The sequence below is a fragment of the Panthera tigris genome, chromosome D1 (assembly GCF_018350195.1).
Source record: "Panthera tigris isolate Pti1 chromosome D1, P.tigris_Pti1_mat1.1, whole genome shotgun sequence".
In the NCBI taxonomy this organism is placed as follows: Eukaryota; Metazoa; Chordata; class Mammalia; order Carnivora; family Felidae; genus Panthera; species Panthera tigris.
This window is the reverse complement of record NC_056669.1, coordinates 7,825,519-7,849,627: the sequence shown is the minus strand read 5'-3', so window position 1 is coordinate 7,849,627 and position 24,109 is coordinate 7,825,519.

The window sequence follows — 24,109 nt, the reverse complement described above, 5'->3', positions numbered from 1 at the left end:
AACAAAGCCAATTTGTGGGCTCACTCAGGAACCAAGCAAGTTGAGATTTAAAGTCCAAATGAAAATGGTAATGAGTCCCTGGGCTCCAGCAAGGTAGAGAGTAAGGCCCTTGGGTGAATGGACAGAAGGTCAAGGTGAAGAAGGTCATCGTGACAGGGAAACAGGCAGGGAGGAAGATGGAGAGATGTGGGTGAAGATAACAAAAGATCGAAGGCGAAACACAGGCTCAGAGGGGAGCGAAGAGAGGACAGAAGTGTAGGCTAGAGAACCGAACAGGAAGGAACCACCCGCTTGGGACGACCACGCGAAGTGTGTGTGTTACTACGTGTGCTCTAACTGGGAAATTTCAAATCCCTGCTTAGACGCACACACCTTCATGGGCAGGATGCTTCCAACTGAGAAAGAGGAGCCAGCGATACTCTTGGCTTCGAGTGGACAACTCCTCTGGAGCAACCGTTCCAGGCAGCTTTGTAAGGTCCCCGCAGATAAAGCCCAGGTAGGAAGAGCCCACGGAGCTATCAACCACCCAAGAAAACAGTCTACCACGAGTGAGCCAGCAGACTCAGAAGCAACAGGAATAAGGCTTCCCAAACACCAGATGCTCTCAGATAATCCTTAAAAGAAGAATATCTAAAATTAATGAAGAGATCAAAACCCTAAGCATTAAAAAAAAAAAAAAAGATGTTTTTTTTAATGCCCACACACATAAGATATAGAAAAGAAGAGAGAAGACAGTAAAATTAACCTGGATTCTTGCCACCAAGACATCTCATTTGTACCCAAAGGATTTTAATTTGTGGACTTTACTAGACATGACATGGAGAGGTTGAATCATTGAAAGAAGAACTCATCACTTACATTTCCAAAAGGGCAGGCTCAGCCAAGCCGGACCACAAGGAAGCATTGGGCGAGGGGAAAGCCCAGGCCTGAGCCTTTATCGGGATTTTTGTGGGAGACGCAAAGCAGGGCAGAGTAAAAATTTTAGGATTAGCCCATGTGAATAACATCAGGGGGCTCTAGGCTTTAGGGGCTGTGTCTAGCTGTCTGGTACATGGCCCTGGGTTGATGTGGGACAGGGGAAATGGTGGCTTGGCATGTGTGAGTTTAATAAGTGTATGTGTGGGAGGGGAGTTTGCTTGCAAATGAGACATGTGCTCCTAGGTTGTTTCTTGTCTTGAGGAGTTAGCTAGCTCTCCTGAAAAGGACAGTCTCTCCCTGGGGCTGTAAGGCCCCTCAAGATGTCAAAACATCCTAACACAGAGAAAATGAAAAAACGATGAACATACCAAAGGACTTTTTTAACATACAGTTTGATGTATCCTTCCAGATACGTGAAAGCATACACATAAGCACGTGAGAAACTATCCATGTTCATAAGCACAGAGACGTAAAGGTTTTTCAACCAAAACAACCATCACATTTTACAGCCTATTTTGTAAATTGCCTCCCTGACTTAACAATATGTCATGAAAGTCTTTCCATAGTGATATTATCAAACTAGTCAAATTGGTATTCTAATACTTGGATACATTAACCAATAGATACATCAATTAACCAATCTTTGGTGGATTTCTAACTTACTTCTATTTTCTTTACCATAAATAATGTTTTAATAATCACACTTATAAATTCCTTGTGTAATTATTTTCTTAAAATAAATGTCTTTGCGCAGAATAGCAAGATCAGAAGTTTTTAAATTCTCAAGGTTTTTTACACATTGACAAACTGCCTTCCAAAAAGGTTGTACTAATTTACGCTTATACTAAAAGTATAGAAGTTCCCATTTTCCTACACTTTTGTCAACACTCATCACTTTTTTCTAATTTTAACTAATACTTGGTGCATTTTTATTACTAATAAAAGTCAAATCATTTCAATAGGTTTATTTATTTTTATGCTTACTTGGTGAATTATTTTTTTCATATCCATTTAGACAAGTCATTTAATCTCCCTGAGGTTCAATTTTCAGTTATAAAATGTCGTTAAGAGATTCCACATCTTAAGGTTCAAGTATAGATCAAGTAGACTAATGTCCATGAAAGCTCTTTAAAGCCAAAATAACAGAGAAGATTCATACAACTAATATTTAATGAGCACCTATTAAGTACTGGGCTGTGTGCTGCAGTTACAAGAATACAAAAGAATATAGTCCATGGCCCATCATCGAGGTATACTGGTGGTTCTGCCATTATTTTGGCATCCAATGGGTTCCTAAAAATTTTCAAAACACGAAGGGATAACTAAAGGAGAAAGCTACCTTGACAACGTCTCTGGAATTTTCCCAGGATGACCCGTCAGGTACCTACGACTGCCGTGTCCAGTAGTTTTGGACACTGAATTTGGGGGAGGGGGTGGGGAATGAAATGCATCAGCAAAAACATTGTGTCTTTCCTTTCCCTCATTTCAATTACGGAAGGCTGTTAAAAACAAGGATGTATTTCAGAAACATTCTTCTTGTTACTGATCAGGCAGTAGGTATCAGAGAGAGCCCCCATCTCCTGGGAAATTATTATGCGAAAACAACAAAACAATACCAATAACCCTGTAGCCTGCAGGCAACTGTACTCAGTAAAGTCAAGAGAGCACAGCGGAGGCTGAGTTCAATGAGATTCCAAACACACCAGTGAGAATGGGGGCGGGCTTAAGGGTTTGGTAATTGTTCTCTTATGGTTTCCTAGTTCTTGGCGTATTGTTGTTACAAATTTATGACTGGATACACGTCTCTCTTGTGTGACTGCATCTTATCCCACCCTGGGTTTTAAAAGACTATTTGGAAGAAATGCAAATAGCCATTATGTTAATCTCCTAGTGCACGGATATGTTCTCCTGCAATAGGAACAAGGCTGGCATTTTCGCAGCTTCAGATCGGATTACATTTTCTAAATAATAACTCCCCTTGGTCCCTCTTCTTTTGTGCTTTTGAGGATAAACTCAAAAGTTGAAGCCATGCATCAGAGGAGCTGTGACTACTGTAAATTCGCCTCCATGTTATGAAGTATTCTCTTCCCTGTGGGAATGAAAACACCTTTGTAACTTCTGAGCAGTGATTCACGGCCATTCCTCTGCTAACTGGACCTTTACAACAATGCACGTGCTCCCCAAAAGCGCACGTCATCACCACAGTCTGCCTGGGCCAGTCGAGAAGGTGCGCACCAGCAGAAGGGTGCCCACCGTGTCACAGGAAGCGTTTGTTTGGGGGCGGGGAAACGAGTTCAAGTCTCAGCTCCGTCACATACTAGCTGTGTGACCTCAGGAAACTCACTCTGAATTTCTGTTTTAAGTTCCGTTCTTTGATTCCTTGGGTTTTTCATCTGTGAAAGAGAATTCGCCACTTAAAAGATTTCTAAATTCCCTTCAGTGCCTGAGAACTCTGTACCCTCTGTATTAGAAGGCATGTTGAGGCACTATAGGGCTTAGCTTTCTCTCTCACGATGAAATATAAAGACACCCAAAACCTACTTCTAGAACTCCACCTGTGTGCCAGATACTGTATTCTGTGTGGGAAAAACCAAGAAGAATAAAACATAGCCCCTGCTCTCCAACAAGTCACAACTTAGATCTGCAGACAGGTCCAGAAGAAATTTCATCCCGAAACCATGACGGCTCTGGAGAGACCCAGGTCACTTAACAGAGAATCAGAGTGCTGTGGACTTCTAACTTATAAAACCAGAATGGGCCGTTAGATTCTGGAAGGTTTGGAGAAGATGGTGCTGAAACTGAACTGGTCTTTATGCACAGAACGTATCGCATTTGAGATGATAAATAAAGGATAAAATATGACCACCCCCTACCACCTTCACGGTCACATCTGTGAATTGAACCCCATGGAGTCAGATGGAAATGTTAAAAAAGAAAGGGAGAGAGGATTAAAGCCCCTCCCATAAATGGTAAGGATAGGAAAGCTGCTCTGCACAGGTTTGAAAATAGATCAGACTGACTTCCTGTATGAGAGGGTTCTGATGTCATTAGTCAATACTGTTCTTTTAATACACAGTTTTTGAACACGGGCCAGATTCTGTGAGGAAAACCAAGCAGTCCATGACAAGAGGAGGAGGACTGAACCAGGTAACGGCTTATGGCCCTGCCCCTGAGCACTATGGTACTTTCCAGAAAGGGCTGAAATTATGCAAGACTGATGGATCCTCCCCTCAAAATCAATAGGTATATATACGATAAATGGAACAGCCCAAGCTGACCCAGGCACAAGTGCAAACACAGAAAATAATTACTCCAAGACAAAACGAGTCCTTCAGCTTGCCATGGGAGTACAGGACATGAAACTCAGCGTTTCCATTATGGCGCTTTGCTTTTCATTGCAATGCTTACATCATCTTGCTCCAACAATTACCAGCTGGGTTTTCCTTGAGAAACTTCTCCTTTATAGCCCTTTGCACCCCTTGATGACATATGGGAGACCCAAACCCGTGTCATTAGTGTGCTCTGACCTCCTTGCCTCCGCTCGTGTTTCCGAACCAGCTCAGTCAGGAGAGGCCTCTTCCCACTGGGAAGACTGTGGAGAATGGTAGGTCTTCAACCGTCTGTTACTCAAGGTCCCTGGGGCACACGCTGTTTTGCTCCGCTTTCTCCACGGTTCTCCAATGCGTCTTCTCCCAACACTCTGAACCAGTTTCTCAAAATATATGAGGGACTATTTTGGGTTTCTTCTTCACAGATCTTTCCCCACAGAACGCGGTAAAGAATACGAACAGAAGCAGAGGCAGGGGTGTGCAGGTTGAAAAAAAAAATGTTTCTAGTGTTTGCCTTTTTCTTTGGTACTCACACCAATGCCTGTTTCAATCAACCAATGTGAGGTCACTGAAAGTAGAGATGGAAAGGGATATATGCAGTTGGCCCCTACCAGCCAGGGCCAGGAAGCTCCAAAACACACTGGCCAAATAAGCCTGTGTATTGTACCCTCTCAAGTGCCAGTATGGACAAGCACACACACACACCCACACACAATGTAAGTACTAACATTTATCAACCATTTACTATGCATCTGAGCCCAGCGCTAATTACAGTACGTACATCATCTCATTTAACGTCTACCACTTGGAAGCAAGTGCTACTATACTCGAGTTTCACAGGCCCAAAACATAATTAAGCAACTTGCTTGAATACGGCTGTTAACTAACTAGGGCAGCTGATATGCAAAGCCACTTCTGTCTCATGCTCATGTCTATGCTCTATTTTTAGCTCCTATGTTCTATGCCCCTCTTAGAAAACATGCTAGTTTGAGAGCATCAAAAGGGGTATTGAAAAGACTTGGGACCAGAGAATCAAAGCCTTTCAAAGTCTTTAAAAGGCAGTCACAGCTGAAACCTTGAAAATTAATCAGCTCTCTGGTAGAGACTTCTATGTCTGTTTCCTATAGGGTACACGAATAGACTGGGCTTCCCATTTCCCTTATAATTTAGGACTAGTCTCATATATCCTTCAGTTCTGGTTCAGAGATTCTCCATTCCCCATATCCGCTGTATGAGGGCATCTCCAAGGACAGAAAGGGCAGGGTAGTCATGGAGACAGAAGGAGCCTAGGTTCCTGGATGGCCATGAAGAAGGCTTACCAGCTAGGAATGCAACCATCGGACTGTGAAGCAAATGAGAAACATACTCTCACTGTGTTGAACCTCTTAAGGACTTTGAATTTCTCTTTTTACTGCAGTCAGCAATACCATATCTATTGTAAAGAGTAAGCCAGACCAAAAAAAAAAAAAAGGCAGAGTGAAGAGAGGAACGGCATTCTAAGCAGGAGAAACAGAGTGACCCAGAGGTTAGAACCATGTTCTAGGAACTGATACAGAGTCCAACGTAAAAAGAACAGAGAAGTGAGACACAAAGTTTGAAAGGTAAACGGAGCCGTATCATTCAAGTCTTGAAACCATTCTGGGGACTTCAATTTTATTTGAAGAATATGAGAAAGCTATTAAAGGGGCTCACAAAATGAAATGCCAGGATCAAACGCATGCATGAGGAATCACCCTCTGACTGCAACAGGAGGGTAGATGGCAGAGGGCCAAGACTGCACCCAGGGAGGTGGTGCCCAGACCGCTGAAGTAGCCCAGGGACAGAACGATGGCAGTGGAGATGGAGAAAAGTCAACAGATAGGCGAGTTACTTAAAAATTGGAGCCTCAGGGACTTTAACATCACGGACACCAGCTTCATTGCCGAGACCTAAGCCACAGGTTCATCCTTGTCCCTTGTGCCATGACAGACTATTTCCAGAGACAGAACCGACCATGTGAAGTGGCACCAGGCATAATGCAGATTCTATATCCATCAGGATTTTCTTAGTTGGGAATCAAAACTATCTCTAGCTAGGTTATTAAAGGAAATTGAGTCATTCACCGAACATCCTGGAGGGCCAGAGAAGCGGAAAAAAGTCTCTGCAGCCTGGAATAACGGCAAAATCACTCCACAAGGCTGTTTCACTGGAAACATCCCTGCCCCCACTGCTGGCCTGAGGCCTCACGGCTGCACCTCCAGCACGCAGGGCTGGCGACAGACGCGGCTGCATCCAAAAAGCAGATGTAACTGCCGCCACCCTGGCCACAGTGATTTATTTGCTTCAAGGTGCCTTTTTTCTGTAGCACTAGCTTCCAATTTCAAGTTGGGTGAAGATACCCTGTGTATAAGCACCCAAGCCACACACCTAAACCCTGACTACAAGGGAAGGTGGGAAAACGATTTCTTTCGCTTCTCTACTGAGAGGCAATGACCTATATAAGGCAGTAATTCCTCCAATGTAGAAGAGCGTTGGAAGATGCTGGATGGTCAAAAAGAATGACAAAGGATCACCCGGTGAGGTGATCTTCCAGGAAGAATTATATCTGAAGTGTTAATTAGTCTACCTAAAAGCATTCACAGGGCCAGGAACCCAGAATGGTCAAACGTGAACTGAATTTGTATCAAAACAATCAAGAAACTAAGAAGAGATAACCAACATCAAGACACAAATCCAGGGGCGCCTGGGTGGCTCAGTCGGTTAAGCGTCCGACTTCGGCTCAGATCACGATCTCGCGGTCCGCGAGTTCGAGCCCCGCGTCGGGCTCTGGGCTGACGGCTCGGAGCCTGGAGCCTGCTTCCGATTCTGTGTCTCCCTCTCTCTCTGACCCTCCCCCGTTCATGCTCTGTCTCTCTCTGTCTCAAAAATAATAAAATAAACATTAAAAAAAATTAAAAAAAATAAAAAAAGACACAAATCCACTCACAGTCTTCAAATGAGACAGCTTTCCTTGATCTAACAAATACATTCTTCAAACTGTTTTTAAAGTCAGTCAGTAGAGAATCTCACAGGATGGACTACCAAATGCAACCCTGTGGAGAATCCGTACACCAAGCCAACAGTTACCCCCTAACAGGTTTCATAAACCCTTGTTGGTTACATCGACGTACTCAAAGTAGGGATCAAGTACTCAACAAAGTAAACAGAAAGTGATAGTGGTTATTAATGATGCAAGGAACATCTGGTGAAGGATAATGTGTCTGTGGTTGAAACCTATGACTGGGTTATATAAGACGGAGTCATACGAGGCCCCTCTGGCCAAGTGCAAAGGGTCACACAGGCCCTTAGAAATCTAACTGGTGGAAAGGAGAACGGTCCTATTGAAATTGAGTAGCCGCGAATTAATTCCCAAGGTACTGAACTATTCAACATCTAGGACATTGAACTCTTTTGAGCCCCTTTTATATACAATACCCTGTGCTGGCAAGACACTAACAGGAAGAGAAACAATTAACTTAGTCCTGCCATTAAGGAACCCACCCTCTAGCAGAGGAGTATTAACTATAGATAACTTAATACATAATCTAAGGACCCAATAGCTATGATAGAGATCAAAGAAGTATTCCGGTTCCAGAAAGATGAAGCATTAAGTCTGGAATAAAGAGAGTTGTCTAGAAGGAGACGGTGGCATCTGAGCTGGGTTTGAAAGATGAGACAGAGCGCAACAGGCAAAAAAGCCACTCCAGTGCAAAAGTGAAAGTTGCACAGGTACAGGACCTGGCTGCGAATAACTGAGAGGGATGTGTCTACAGCACTGGGTACTATGGCAGAGACAGGTGGGTGGACTATGGGTCTGGAAAGGTAGGTAGAGACCAGAGGATTCAAGACCAACAGTAGGGTGACATCCAAAGGGCACCTGGATGGCTTAGTTGGTTGAGCATCTGACTCTCAATTTCTCTCAGGTCATGATCTCATGGTTCATGGGTTCGAGCCCCACATCAGGCTCTTCACTGACAGTGTGGAGTCTGTTTAGGATTTTCTCTCTCTCTCTCTCTCTCTCTCTCTCTCTCTCTCTCTCTGCCCCTCCCCTGCTGGCTCGTTCTCTGTCTCTCAAAATAAATAAACATTAAAAAACAAGAGAGTAGGGTGACATCTAAACCAGGGCATTTATGAGGTGATACAGGGAACACATGTGTAAAGGGTCCCATCTTCCGGGGAAACAGAGATGCATGGCCCTCAGTACCATGGGTATTTTCTTTTAACCAAGGCAGTGCTCCGATATTTTTGAAAGCAGGGGTGCTGGGGGTCATGGCTGTGAGTGACACTGGTCACTGTGCAGAAGTGTAGCGCAGAGACTGGAGGGGAGCTGTAGGAGGTCACTGTAATGGTTCAGTGGAAAAATGAGACCCTGCTGGGGTAGAAGCAGTGAGGCTGAGATTAGAAGAAGAGACCCATAGGAGGTATTGCACAGCGATGGATCTGTCACCAACCGGCTGAGTGCACTCACGCATATGATCAAGTACAGGTAGGACACAATTTCAGAGTAGGGTCTAAGGAATAAATGACTTCCACACTCTGAACCCTCTACTGGTGGACTTTTATTAATCTACTCACACGGGAGTCTATTCTTAGCCACATGCCTCTAAAACAGAAGCCTAAGTGTCAGACTGAACAACACAAAGGTTTCCATACTGTACAAATCAGGAGATCAGCCAGCAGGATTTCCTCCCCAAAAGTATCTTTCTCACCTGCCGGGTCATCGATACCTGAAATGCCCCATTTATGATGTATTCCTTTGGATCTTGGAGATTGCTTTCAAGCTTCAGCTATTCTCAACTACAATTCAAATGCCCTCGGAAGGGAAGATGCCTTAAATTCTTAACAGCCATACTCAAATTCTACCTCTCTTAGCAGTATGTCTCTTACCATCCTGAGTTCCTTCCTTGGTATCCATACAGAAGCCTTTACTCCTCTTCGTTCTCCCTTCCTGGCTCCTAATTATCCTGAGGGCAGAGACCATGTCTTACTCATCTTTTGCGTCTCGGCAACTAACACTGTACCTTGTATAATGCACAGTCGATGGTAAATGCCCTATTTTCCACTCAAGAGCTGTGAAATCTTAGACACACTCTCTAACCACCTACGAAACAAAAGCATTATAATCTACCTCCCAAGTTGTCGAGAGACTTGTATTACAACGTACTAGAAATACTTGGGGCACCTGGGTGGCTCAGTCAGTTAAGAATACGACTTCGGCTCAGGTCATGATCTCACGGTCCGTGAGTTCGAGCCCCGCGTTGGGCTCTGTGCTGACAGCTCGGAGCCTGGAGCCTGCTTGGGATTCTGTGTCTCCATCTCTCTCTGCCCCCACACCCCCACCACCCCGCCGCCACCCGTGCTCTGTCTCTCTGTCTCTCAAAAATAAACAAACATTAAAAATTTTTAAAAATAACCATACTGGACACACTGGGACGTACCGGAACATAATCTATAAATCACAGGCAAATGTGAATCAGTATTTGCACGCGACTAGCATAGTTCCTGCCAAGTAAGCGTGTACTGATTGAAGGAGAAGCGTCCAGCTCTTTTGTGAAGCAAAGGCCCGGAGTTCAGTAGGGGACCCCAGAGGAGCAGGAACCAGGATGAAAAACGTGCTGTCATCAGCAGGTGGTATATTTACGTTCCCCTGATGCTGAGGCAGAAAGGGAGGGTCACACTGTCCTGGCTCCAGAGCCATCCTCAAGCAGGGACACGGAGCCTCTGGAGCTGGTAGACCTGGGCTTCCCAGAGCATCTCTGCTTCCTGGGGCCGCCTCGTGTGCAACTTTCCCTTGTCAGGATTTACTATTCATGTGTCAGCTGTGTGGCCCAATTGCGATCTGTTATTTTCATTTGCTAGTTTTTAGTTGTTTATCCAGGTTTCTTCATCTGCTTCTCTTTTGAATTTGTTATCTAAATATATATCTGCTGAGCCTGAATTATTTTTACTTCTTTTCCTTCTAGCTCCCTGGCCAATTTTGAAAGCTGCCTCTCTAAACAGTCAATTTACAAGTGGGTGATTTGGAACTTCTTTAAGCAAAGCTCAGTCTCATTATTTTTATAAACCCCCTCCTTCCTTTCCGGTCTCCTCCCCGAGAAACACCAACTCCATAAAAATCATGCACAGGATAAGGGGCACTGAGACATAAGGAAACAAGCCATGGAAAATGTGGTTGGGAGAACTATTCACAGGAGCAGATGGCAGGTTGGAAGAAAAGAATGCTGGCACCGGGGATGTCTCTTGAGACGTGTAGTGCCCACCTCTGAAAAAAAAAAAAAATTCAAGAGAACAGTGACTTCAGAAGCAAGGGCCTGTAGATAAACATTTGAAGTTTGGGGACAGTGAGGCTCTGCGGGAGAAAAATGTCAACAAAGACAAGATGCTCCAGTCATCATACTGTCTATACAGTGCTGTTCCCTGGAGCCAGCACCTTTGTTTAAGCGTATCTATAAACTTAGAGGAGGCAGCAAGGGCGGCCACACTGAAGCTTAAGTTAGCTCTCAGTCCATCTGTTAGCAGTTATCTGGGTCAGTGATACTTAAGAATTTAACAAGTTAGAAGGGAAATTGTCTAGCTTAATTTGGGATGTTTCCCACTTTTTCCTCTTAGCGAATCGTCTGTAACCCACTTACACTACGTGTGCCCGAATCCTAGATAAGGGTCTCCGGGAATCTATTCAAGTTTAAGAATTAGCTTCCTTAAGGACATAAAATAGCCTTTCTTTCTCTTTTTTTAAGTCTAATTGTCCAGAAATCCACACAAACTCCATTTGCTTCTGCACTGGGGAAACTAGACCACAATGAAATAGAATATTTCCAGAAGAAAACATTTGGATCTAAAATAAGGAATCAGGAAGAACAAACCAGTGAAGGGAAGAGAAAAATCTGTCTTTGAAAGAGCCACCCACACGGTGAGCACCGAATAGGGCCCGGATGTGTTTCTAGGGTTGATAGCTAGCAACTTGCGCGGACCTGCATCACAACACAGGCGGGTCTCCACAACAGTGAGGTCAATCTAGTCTTTCAACCTGAGTTTGACTGGGAAGGGGGTGTGCCTAAGGGGATGAAAACTGCCCGAACCATGCATATGTATTAACCAACCAAAGAAATTCACTTCCAGAAGTCAAAGAGGGGAATTTACAATCCTAGCTTTATTCTTTTGTAATCATGGGGGTGGGGGGAGGAAGAGAGAGAAGGAGACAGGAAGGGACAGAGAGAGGAAGGAGGTGTCCTAGCATCAAATCCCAGCTCTGACACTCTAAGTTCTTAAACCTCCCTGAACCCCAGTTTCTTTATCTTTAAAAACAAGTAAGACCTTTGCTGTGAGGATTAAGTGTGAGACAGTATTTGTAAAGCACCTGGCACACAGAATAAGGACAATGATGGGGGGGGGGGGGTTAAGGACAATGATGGGGGGGGGGTTAAGGGTGACTGTGACAGCAACAACATGGATGAAGGGTAACAGGGAAAGAGAGGAGGAGGAGAGGGAAGGAAAACAGATCTCTTTGGAAAGAGGGGGAGTAGCTTGATAAAATTAAGTCAAAGTTAACTGAAGAGAAAAAACAAGATAGACCGAATTCAGTGTCAACAGAGGCTTGTTTTTAATTGCATTTTTTCTAGCTAACCGAAAACAATTTTTAAATGCCCAAATGAGATAGATGATTATGTTACACACGGGAAGACAGGTTCTAGCTCTTGAGAATACCCCAAAGGTAGAATTCTTTCCTTTTTTTTTTTTTTTTTCATTACAGGTTGCTCTATTTTAGGAGCCCTCAAATGACTCAGGTTCAATTCAACTCCAAAAACAGTTAATGAAGTCACACTATGTGACAGGCATTGTACTAGGCACTAGGCATCCCCAAGTAAACAGAAAACAGGAGTCTATAATTTGGATGGGGAAAACAGATTGATAGATCACTGAAAAGGAGGCCAAGTGGTGATGCCACAAAATTACTACCAGAAAAAAATGCAATTGGAGCATGGATAGCACTTAACCGTCTGGGGGATAGGTGACCCTTCACTGAGAAAGTACCATCTGTACTGAGCCTGTAGTACTGGCCGATGGGTATGGGCAAAGCAGAGAGAGGGAAACCCACCAGGGAGAGGGAGCAGAAAGACTAAGATAACAAAGTGGATGTTGATCGGGTCTTTACTTTTGAATGATAACCCCGGAGGTCGTGTGGAGGATGAACTGTGCTGGGGGTTCCAGAAGGCAGCAGATCAACTAATAGCAGGTGCCATCTTTCAGGTGAGAGACAAAAGACCCAAGCTGTCAGTAGAAGAATCTGTATAAATCCAGACAAAAATGGTAAGAAGTGTATCGCCCAAAGAATGCCATGACTCCCCAAATTACTGGCCATTTAGTCACCAAATCCATGAGCTTTGGATTTGAGCTAAGCTTTTTTGAGACTAAGCTTTTTTTTAATAGTTTTGTCCATCTCTGCACCTGTGTTGGGGTCCTCCCTTCAAGACACTATTACTACAGGTACCCAGAACCCATATGCTGTTTTACGGGTACTTGGAAAGGTCCATACACAGGGAACACCCAGACTTTAGACTTTCCCACTCTCTAGTTCTTGAACAATTCTTGAAAAACTTTAAAGTGTCTGCCTAGGGACCCATACTCCTAATCCTTCTAAGGAAAACTGGCTGGCTCAAATATCTCCATACTGAAATGTTCATGGGCACTTGTGATGTTTTAGCAATTGCCTTCTGGAAACGTGAACTGGCCTAAAAACAGACTCCAGGAGTGGAATTTTCAGCATGTGGGTATGTCACCACCAGGGCAGGAGAAGGGAAAATGAATAATTTGAAGCAGAGAGCCACATTAGCAACCCTCACATTATCACGCTTCCCAGCACTTTCCTGATTCACAGCTATGTGTAAGCAGCTGCTACAGGAAAAAGAAAATCTATCATTGATTCTAAACACACACACACACACACACACACACACACACACACACACACACAAAGGGATATAAAGGGTAAAGATTATTTTTTGTCTGTTTAAATGTATGTTCACAAGTCCCATATGGGGAAGGGAAGATTGGGTGTGCTTGATGTATTGCATGATTTACAAATGTGTTTTATTTTTTCTCCTGCTGTGACGACTAAGGTGTTACTACAGCCTGCCTAGTTTGGGGTGGGGGTACTGGGTGAAACTATGATCGCACATGCAGTGTTCACAAGAAGTCTGGCAATTTTCTAAGTACAGTGTCATCATGATGCCAAAGCCAATGCAGCAAAGTGGAGCGGCAGGGCAAGCAGCACAGTAAAGTCTCGTCTCTCCATTCCGCACCCCTGCAAACATACACTGAGCGCCCAGAGTGCGTAAGACAAGAAGACGCACCAAAAGGTACAATCCTTACTTCACCCCCTCAAAGGATTTCAAATCTATTCAAGAGCCCAGGAAATACAGAGATACAATATAAGTTCACAAAGTAGGCATCTCGGTCTAGTGGGAAGAGCACAGGGGCAGTAATAAACGTGGATTCAGGTTTGCTATTTATTTGCTGTGTGACCTCTTGGATAACTCATTAAGTCTCTCTTCTCATCTGTAAGAGAGTTCAAATACGCCAAGGACGGAAAATAAATTTTAAGCGCCGACTCTAACCAATCAATAGTGACTTCCTACAGCAATGTGATGATACGGATTCCAAAATACGCCTGGGATCAGCGGGGAAAGTGCCATTTTTGATTAGCAATGTCTACCACAGTTGTAAAGGGAAAGGGTTAGAGAGAGAAAGCCATATATATGTCATCTCCTTGAGTAGATCACCATAAGTGGGAAGGAGCTGGTTCATTTTCAATCTGCTCACACAAATTTACTGAATACTTTCAATATGGTTGATACTGTGCTATGGACTGAGGCACCATTAAGCCTATGGTACAGACTTTGCATTCAAAGAGCTCATAATGTTATAAATGTAGACCCACGTCCATCTTTAATTCAACGTGATTAAGTTCTATACTATATAGGTAAATACAAAGGATTATACAAACATAAAAGAGAGAGCATGCTGTTCAGGGGAGTGATAGGGCTGACCTTCAAGGATGATAAGGAGATTCTAAGCAGAAAATCCCATGTTCAAAGTGTTTTATCATATTCAGGAAACAACAGAGAGCTCAGTGTAGGTAGAATATCAGGTGTTTGCTCAAGAGTAGTAAGAAATAAGGAAAGTAAGTTAAATTGGGCCAGTTTGGTGTATGCTTTGTAGGCTAGAATAACAAGCTTGAATTTATCTTGGAAGCAACAAGGATTCATCAAAGATCATTGAAGTAAGAGAGTTACACGCATGAATTTGTGTTTTAGGATAATCCTTCTGGTGCCAGAGGGAAGGTGACACTGGAAGCGGGGTGGGGGCTCAAAGGTGCACATCAGAGGCAGGGGTCCCAGTCAGAAATCTGCAAAAGCCTGCATGGGGGAGGGTTAGGCCAGGGGGTGCGTGCGACAAGTCTGGGGGGAAAGACAAAGGCGAGATCAGTAACACGGCAAACGAAAGAGAATTTCAGAAATAGGAGAGACCACAATAGCCAAGGAGGATCAGGGAAGGCTTCATGAAGCTAAAACTGAAATGAGCTGGTCCCCTCTACGCCACAAAGATGCCTAGCAGCGAGTTGTGGTCAGAACTCAAGCCACACGGTGCTTAATTCTATCTACTATCTACTAAGCTTCATGTTTCTGTGTGCTGCAATATCAGGTAAAGCAGCATTTCCCAAAGTGTACATCACAGAATATCAGATCTATCAGATATTAGTAGGTTTAAGAGAATAAAGGTCTCGACAAGCAAAGACATTTCAGGACATTTTTTAAAAAATGTTAAAGAGAGCTGCCTGGGTGGCTCAGTCGGTTGAGCGTCCAACTTCGGCTCAAGTCATGATCTCATGGTTCGTGGGTTCGAGCCCCGTGTTTGGTTCTGTACTGACAGCTCACAGCCTGGAGCCTGCTTCACATTCTGTGTCTCCCTCTCTCTCTGACCCTCCCCGCTCACACTCTGTCTCTATCAGAAATGAATAAATGTTAAAAAAAAAAAAAAAAATTAAAAGAAAAACGTTAAGTAAACTTTGTTCCTGGAGGACCTTCCTCTAACATGCTCATGTACGTAAGACCCTCTGAGAGAGGACAAAAATGGAATGTCTCCCAAACTTGATTAACTAAGGGACAGGGTTTCTCGGGGCCAACTCATGAGGTGAGGGTCACAAATAACACGTTTGGGCAGCATAGAACCAACAGCCTGAAAACACTAATGGAACTTTTTTAGAGAAGATCTTTCAATGTGAGAGAACATCATACAATTTATTCTTATCAATCTCCTGAAAACAAACTGTTTTCCTTTGGAGTCTTTAAAGTCATCAGATTTCGTAGGGCAAGAAACCACGTGCAGAGAGGAAATTCAAGTACCACAGCCCACAGAAATGAGTGAACATAAGGAATGAGTTGCTAGGGAGGTGCCTGAGACAAAACACAAAATCAATGCGGTCGACAACACCTACAGAATTGCTATTTCTAGAGAGGTTTGGGGCTGGAGGAAAGTGGTAAGAGGAACAGGAAGCCGAGTGTAGGCTGAACCAAAAACACTAAGGAGGACCTTTCCTGTTCCTGAAATTCCTTTATAGGCTTTCAAAACTGGATGTGCCTCTTATCATCCATTATTTCTCTATACCTGCATGAGTTTTCGAAATGCTAATATCACTGGAATGTCCATGAAAATGGTCAATTGGGAGAAGACTTTGGGACAGTTGCCTTCATAGCCAGCTTCTAATAAGTATTGAGAGCTATGTGTCCAAAGCAACAGCCAGCTCACAGCGAGCTTGGCAAGAATTAGAAATAGGCATGCCCTCAGGCTTGGTGAGTAATAGTGCCTTTGCAGAAATTAAAGGAAATCCTTTCTTCAAGCCAAAGATCCCTGCGCAGAAGCACATGGCTTTTGGGTGGAGCACCGAGTTCTAGCGCCTATTCCCCTTCACATTGGTCTCACCCCTGTGCAGGCACAAACAATAGTTATGCTCTGTCTCCCTCTTCCCATGTGCTTTCCACAGTAAATCCTTTCAAAAGAGATGGTCTTCCTCCTTCTTCTAGTTCAAGAGGCCCTGACCAGAATAGCGTCATCTGGAAACTGCAAAGCTGAGACCAGCAAAATGTACTGAACTAAACCATATACCATTTCTTCCAGCTACAGCTTGGCCACTGACTGGGTGGACAAATTTGGGTAACAATTTCACCTCTTGGGATTTCACACGTTGTAAAAATGGCCATAATTTCTTGCGGTGCCTCCCATCAAGTCATGAAATCGGTTTCTTCACCTCCTGCACACGGGCCAGCCTTGGGACTTGTTTTGATCAACAGAATGCACTGGAAGCAATGTCAAGCAAGTTCTGAATCTAGAGCTCAAGAGGCCTGGCACACATTCATTCAGTCTCTTAGAACCCAGCAGAACCACCCTGTGAACAAGCCCAGGCTAGCCTGCTGGGAGAGGACACACCATGTGGAACAGCGCTGCGTGGTCCCAGCTGAGACCCTCTGAAACCAGCCAGTCCCTGACCTGGTGGCTGACCACAGACTCACAGGTGAACTGAGCCCAGTCCAGGAGAGCTGAAAAACTGGACACAGCCTAGATATCCAACCAGCAGAATCCTGAGCTAAATAAATGACTAATATTTGATGCCTCTAAATTGTGAGTAGCCTGTTACATGGCTATGGAAAATTGATACACGGGGCCATGGCTTCCTTACTAATCCCTAAGATTCAGCCCCTTCCCAAGTTCCGCTCAAGAGTTTCTTTCTCCATATGCCATTTGTCATATAAAACAACAACAACAAGTCTGCACTTAGAGACTTAATTTGAAAGGATTATTGCAAGAGGGAGTGAAGGGACTATCACATCAGAGAGACTATGGCAACAGAGAGGGGGTCCTGACTATGACATTCTGCAAGTGTTTCGAAAGCCAGGCAGACAAAGGCTTTCATTTTATAAAGGTGAGTGAACAAGGCTGGAAAGAACTGGATGTGGGGAACTGGGATGAAGGGCTGTATTAACATGACTGTTGATCAGGGAATGTCTTCTCTGTGGTCGGTTAATACTCAGGACAGTAAGAAGGCTGGCTCAGACTGACAGTGGGTCAAAGTCCAAGGGCCTGGGGAAGGAGAAAAGTTTCACGGAGTTTGGCCAAGTCAAGGTACCAAGTTTTCTTTCCTTTTCTGAAGTAAATCCTGGCAAGATGGAGATTTCTTCTACGTATCCATCAGAGTTTACAAACACTGATGCCTTACTAGGAACGGCAACTACCATTTACTGAGCACCTACCACGTTGCAGCCACTGTGATGCATACATTCTGTCTTCTCTAAGCCTCACGAACGTGCAATGAGGTAGTTACAGTTATGCCCACTGTCCAGGTGGATCAGCTTGATGACAAAGAGGTTAAATTATCTGCCCAAGGCCAATAGTTATTAACACTTGAATCCAGATGCATCTAGGCCAAAAGACGCTCTTACTGCTGCACAACTGCACTAATCATTTATGGTAATTTGGAGGGTCTGTGTCTCACTTTGTCATAGGTAATCGAGAGGCACGTATGTGAGTCTTATCTAAGTCACATAAGGAAGAGGAACTCTTTACAAAAATTATTTCCCTGATCACAAAGGAATGGGGGAGGATCTCTTAGCCAGCACTGGTTTCTAAGAGCACAGGGCTCAGGTAAAAGTCAACGCTCTTAGGTTCGACTCACCCAGGCCTACTTATTTAGTCTATTCCTACATCTGTAGATAATTTCACAAGCTTGAGAAAATGAGAACCTCCCCTTTTCTTCAATTGTTTACGTGTCATTAAAAGTCCTTTCTCTGGGGCGCCTGGGTGGCTCAGTCGTTTAAGCATCCGACTTCAGCTCAGGTCACGATCTTGCGGTCCGTGAGTTCGAGCCCCGCGTCGGGCTCTGGGCTGATGGCTCAGAGCCTGAGCCTGCTTCCGATTCTGTGTCTCCCTCTCTCTCTGCCCCTCCCCCATTCATGCTCTGTCTCTCTCTGTCTCAAAAATAAATAAAAACATTAAAAAAAATTTTTTTAAATAAAAAAAAATTTTAAAAGTCCTCTCTTTGGTGCCTCTTCCCTTTTGAAGGTTTCTTTTTGTAATCTTTGGTTATAGGAGGCCCTAGTTATTAAATGTATATTTAAGACCTGTGGAGGGGTAGGCAGAGACAGAAATAGGCATGGGAGATGCATACCACAGAAGCCTAATCCCTGCTCAGCAGAATTCCCGGTAATGTTCTCTGGCTCACCAGAAGCTGATTTTCAATTCACCAACTTTAGCCTCCTGATTTTCCGCGTAGATGGAAACCCAGCACAGTTTTATGTGTGAGCTTGCAGGCTATTAGATCATATTTCTCAATCTTAAAATAATAACAAGAACCCTTAGCTGGAAAGGTCTCCAACAATATAACTGTTGGTCATGTTTGCTCAGCTCAGCAATTCAGAGAAGTATCTAGAGCAATAAGACTTCACTGCCTCTCTCCTGTACACTTAGCCCTTCTCCACTCCAGCCTGCACGTGGATGCATGACTGATGTACTCAAAGATCATCTCTCCAGTTGTGTCACCGCTTTCTTCAGAGACCTTGTACATGTTCCCTATGCCTACGTCATGACATTTAAACTCATGTACGTAAGGATCAAGGCCTCGCAAAACTGCTTCAATCCAATATTTCAACCTTATCTCTTACTAACCTCTTATACTGATACCTCGCATTCTCAAATCATCCTTTGTAACGTCCATCCATTTTTATACAGTCTTGAGAAAATGAAACAGAACCATACTCATATGGATCTATACACATGGCATGACACTATCTTTTTAAAAATCAATTACCAAAGAATAGTCAATTACTTTCCTTGTGGACCCACGTCAAGAGTGTACAATGTGGAATAGACAGATCACCCTCAATCCAAACTGTTTAGGGCAGGGACCTATTCCAAGGCAGATAAAACAACTACAGTGTTTATCCTCCAAGCTCCTTTCATCAACACTATAAAATACTCAATCAAATAAGCGCATCAAAAATATTACACCAGAGCAGCACTTGAATAAACAGAAAATGAGTTTTTAGCATTGTATGGTATACAGGTGCAGTTTATGGGCATTTTAGCGGGGAGGAGGTAAGGTGACAGAGTTTGATAGTCATTGGTCAATCAGTGAATTCACTAAGGAGTCAATGACCATTAGTCGAGTCAGCAGCCTTCCAAAGGAGGTAAACACAATCCTTAATCAAGGGCTGGCCTTAGTTCAGATGGATGCATAAAAGAAGAGTCTCTGGGTCCTTGGGTTGCAGCCTAGACACAAACAAAAGCTGTGAAATAACTACTGGATTGAAATCCATTGATCAGTATGTATAAAGCAGATGGGATCATCTCCAACCTGAAAAATGGCTTGATTGATTCTATGGCTTGAAAAGTCTGAGGCAAGTAGAGAATGTCAGAGTGAAGGCTCTGTGTTCCTTTGATTACTTTTTGGAAGACCTCCCCCAGGCCGCTACCAACACCATTCTCCGGAATGAGTGTTTACAACGGTGGAAAGAAGAGACAACAGCACTACAGAGCCTCAAATATGGATGGAAGACTACAGCTGAAAGGGCATGTTTGCAAGTTGGTCCCACCTTCTAGGGAACATGACAAAGCACCTGACAGAAATTTGTATTTTGGCTTTTTTTTTTTTTCTCCCACAGTGAAGCTTGGTACACTGACCCCAGCCACTTCAGAATACCTGTCCTTGGCCCAAAACTCCCCTGGGAAAAAGAGTCGAAGCCACATATTAAGTGCTGGCTTTGTGATAATCTCGGTGGTCGATGTTCTGCGAGGGGAAAAAAGGAGAAAGAAAATGAGGAAACGGTATTTCCCACCCTAAATGAACATACGTTTTCTTCAGAAGCACGAAAGTAACACAGAGGGTACAAGTAACTACTAAATGGGATGGCATTTGTCATGAAAACACATGCACTGAGTACATCAATGAATGGCTGGAAGGATAAGATACATTTTTTTCTTGATGTTGAACGTCATACTTCAGGTTGGGGATGTAAGATACGCAGACAGTGGTTGTTGATTAAATAGGGGGCATCAAAACACAAGCTTCCAGACTGGGATTTAGGGTTCCAAAATCAAAGTCCACTGTCAGGCAAAGGACACGTCCCACAAAAAACAAGAAAAAACAAATTACAATCATAATCCTGAAGACGTAAAACACACGGCCGAGAGAGATGAAGATAAATGCCTGGGTAATAAAGAGGTAAATACAGTGGAGAAAAAGCCTCCTGCCATAAAAACAGTAAGAAAAAATAGAAGGAAAAAAAAGGGGGAGGTGCACCTGAGTGGCTCAGTTGGTTAAGCCTGGGACTTCAGCTCAGGTCATGATCTCACGGTTCCTGAGTTTGAGCCCCGGGTCACAGCGGGGAGCCTAGCTCCTGCTTCCGGATTCTGTGTCTCTCTTTCTCTCTGCCCCTCCCCCACCTATGCGTTCATGGGTGCTCTCTATCTCCCCCCCCCCCCGCCTTTTTCTATCACGAATATACAAACTTTTAAAAATTTTTTAAAAATACTTAGTAAGGGCACTCTATGTAATCATCTCCTAGGGCTACTGGAACAAATAACCACAAAGTAGATCTTCAACAGTAAGAATACACCCTTCTCATAGTTCTGAAGACTACTGGTCTGAAATCAAGGTGGCATTGGGGTTGGTTTCTACCAGAGGCACCGAGGGAGAATCTGTTCGCTGCTGCCCTCCTAGCTTCTGGTGGTTGTGGACAATCTTTGTGGACACATAATTCTAGTTTTTTGGGTTTTTTAACATTTTTTGAGAGAGAGAGAGAGAGAGAGAGAGAGAGAGTGTGAGTGAGTGAGTGTGTGAGCCGGGAAGGGGAAGACAGAGAGGGAGACAAAGAATCTGAAACAGGCTCCAGGCTCTGAGCTGTCAGCACAGAGCCCGATGGGAGGCTCCAAATAACGAACTGGGAGATCATGACCAAAGTCAGAGGCTCAACCTACTGAGCCATCCAGGCACCCCCTTAATTTCTGCCTCGGACTTCACAAGGCCACCTTCTCTGTCCATAGTCACTTGGCATTCCCCCTTGAGTGTTTCTGTGGGTCTAAATTTCCCTCTTCTTGTAAGGACACCTTAATACTGGATTTAGGGCCCATCCTGATCTAGTATAATCTTGGCTGAACTTGGTTACATCTGCAATGACCCTATTTCCAAATAAGGTCACAATTAACAGGTTCCAGATTTTAACAAGGGGGGGGGGGAGACACTATTCAACCCAGTGTAGGAGGTGACATAAGGATGTATTAAGTAAATGCACTGTCCTATTTACCACTGCATAGACTAACAGACTATATCTACCAAACATAGTTGATATTTTATATAAGACTAAAAAAAGTTTAAGTATTCTCAAGATTTGACTGGATGGATGTCATGACTGGAATTAAATTCATAACTAGAATTCAGAAGAAGGGGATACATAAACAGATTTTAAAGATGGGTTAAAATGGAGGTCTCTTCCTTTTATAAATCTGTTTGTTTGTTTGTTTGTTTGTTTGTTTGTTTAGAGAGTGCATGCAAGTGAGGGAAGGGCAGAGAGACAGAGGGGAAGAGAGAAAACCTCAAGCAGGCTCGAGGCTGTCAGCACAGAGCCCAACATGAGGCTCAATCCCACGAACCGTGAAATCAGGACCTGAGCTGAAACCAAGAGTCAGGCCTTCCATCAAGTGAGCCACCCAGATACCCAAAAAAGAGGTTTCTAAGTCGTGATGGCCAATTCTTTTAATAAAATCCAGGACGTGGCTGTGAAGTCACTTGGCGGAGAGAACAAAAACATGCAGAGAAACTGAAGATTTTTGTAGCAAGACTCCTCAAACCACTTGCGCACAGGAAACGCATGAGTATTTGCTCCCAAGACCATGTTCTGTCTACTCCACGGTTCTCCTGTGCACTTCACATCACAGGAAAAGAGAAAAATATGTTCATCAGTGGCAATGAGAAGTACCTGTAGAAGCGGGGCAGCCAATAACCAGGAACTGAAACATCAGGTAAACTCAGTCACACATCTTCCACACTTTATTATTATTTTTTACTTTTTTAATGTTCATTTATTCTTGAAAGACAGAGCATGAGCAGGGGAAGGGCAGAGACAGAGGGGGACACAGAATCGGAAGCAGGCTCTGAGCTGCGGGCACAGAGATGGACACAGGGTGCGAACCCACAAACTGCGACACCGTGACCTGAGCCAAAGCCGGACGCTTAACAGACATAACCACCCAGGTGCCCATCTTCCACACTTTCGAACGGGAAATTATTCAAAGTTCAGAGAAATCACAGCACCTTCTTTTGGCTATCCAGGAGAGGACTCGAGGGACAAAAGCAACAGTCACTGCCTTTCACTGCGTGCCTGCCATGTTCTGGCACTTACTATGTCACTCTCCACATCATCCCTACTGCCACCATCTAGGTGAGAAAACAGAATAGTCAGAAACATACATCAGTCACTATTTCAAACGAATCTTAATCCTTCTGGCTAGAAAAGCAGTCTCCCTGTGTTGGCAACAAGGGAAAGAGAGACCAAGAAAGGCAACACAGAGACAGACAGACAGAGGCAGAGAGAGTTGTGAGCACAAAGACAGACAAAGAGACAAGACAGGAAGGAGTGAGAGAAACAGAGAGAGAGAGAACGAGACACCGAGTGAGAAGTTAACACAAAGGGAGAAGGGAGCAGGACCCCACTTATTTTGTGCTGGAAAGGCCAAAGCCACATCCAGGGTTTGGTGTTTGTTTGTTTGTTTCTTTTGTTGTTTTATCAAACTTGGGATTTTGTGAAGAGGAACTGCTGATAGAAAGCTAGAAAAAAAAAAACAAAACAAAACACTTCAAACAGATCAGAATAGCCTGACTTTAATTAAGTGGTATTTAATAGGCATACAACATCCAGGATAATTATACTATATTATGCCTAAATTCCCAAATCAGCTATAAAGATACAGGACTCAAATAACATTTCATATAAAGAAGATCTAACAATTTTGATCATAAATCAGTAAGAGCATGTAGGTTACAATGATTTGAATTTCAGAGAAACCCAACCCAATGAGGCTTTAAGAAATATAAAGTTTCATTTGTTAATATAACCAGAAGTTGAGGAGTGGAGGGGGCTATTTCAGATGTGTTACGAGTGGACCTTATCCTTTATTTCCCTACAATTCTCTCAGGCACGCCCTCTGCCATGGTCATCATCATTCTCAAACGGAGTTTCTCACCGTCTTGAGAAAGGAGTTCCCCAGGAAAGCTCAGACTTAACTCCTGAACCAGTCACTGGCAAAGAGTTTAGGACAACCATGACTAGTTGGGGCCAATCAGATTCCAAGCCGGGAAGGAGAACATACCTCTGCAGCCACATCAATGTGACACGGTGGGAAGGGGAGTGAACTGAAGGTTGCTCATCCATCTCGAATGCCCACTACAGTAAGCCAACAACGCAACAAGACTGTGAAAGGGGCACTGTGACAAACTACTATTATTATCTATGAGGTACCCTTTTTGTGCCTTATTTTCTTGATTCTTTACAATAACACCATGAGATGGCTCTTATCGACGTTTTAGCAACAACTACACAAAGATACAGAGATTTAAAAACTTATCTATGGAAACAGTGATAGAACCAGCCCTCTTTCCACCACCACTTAATCGGAGATGCTTAAACCTGCTGTAATTTAATGATGTGGCATGACCTTGATGTAACTCGACAAAATAAAGATCGGGCCGTGATATCATCATCACATGATTTTAGCTGTTCTTTCCCTCCGAGAGTGACAAC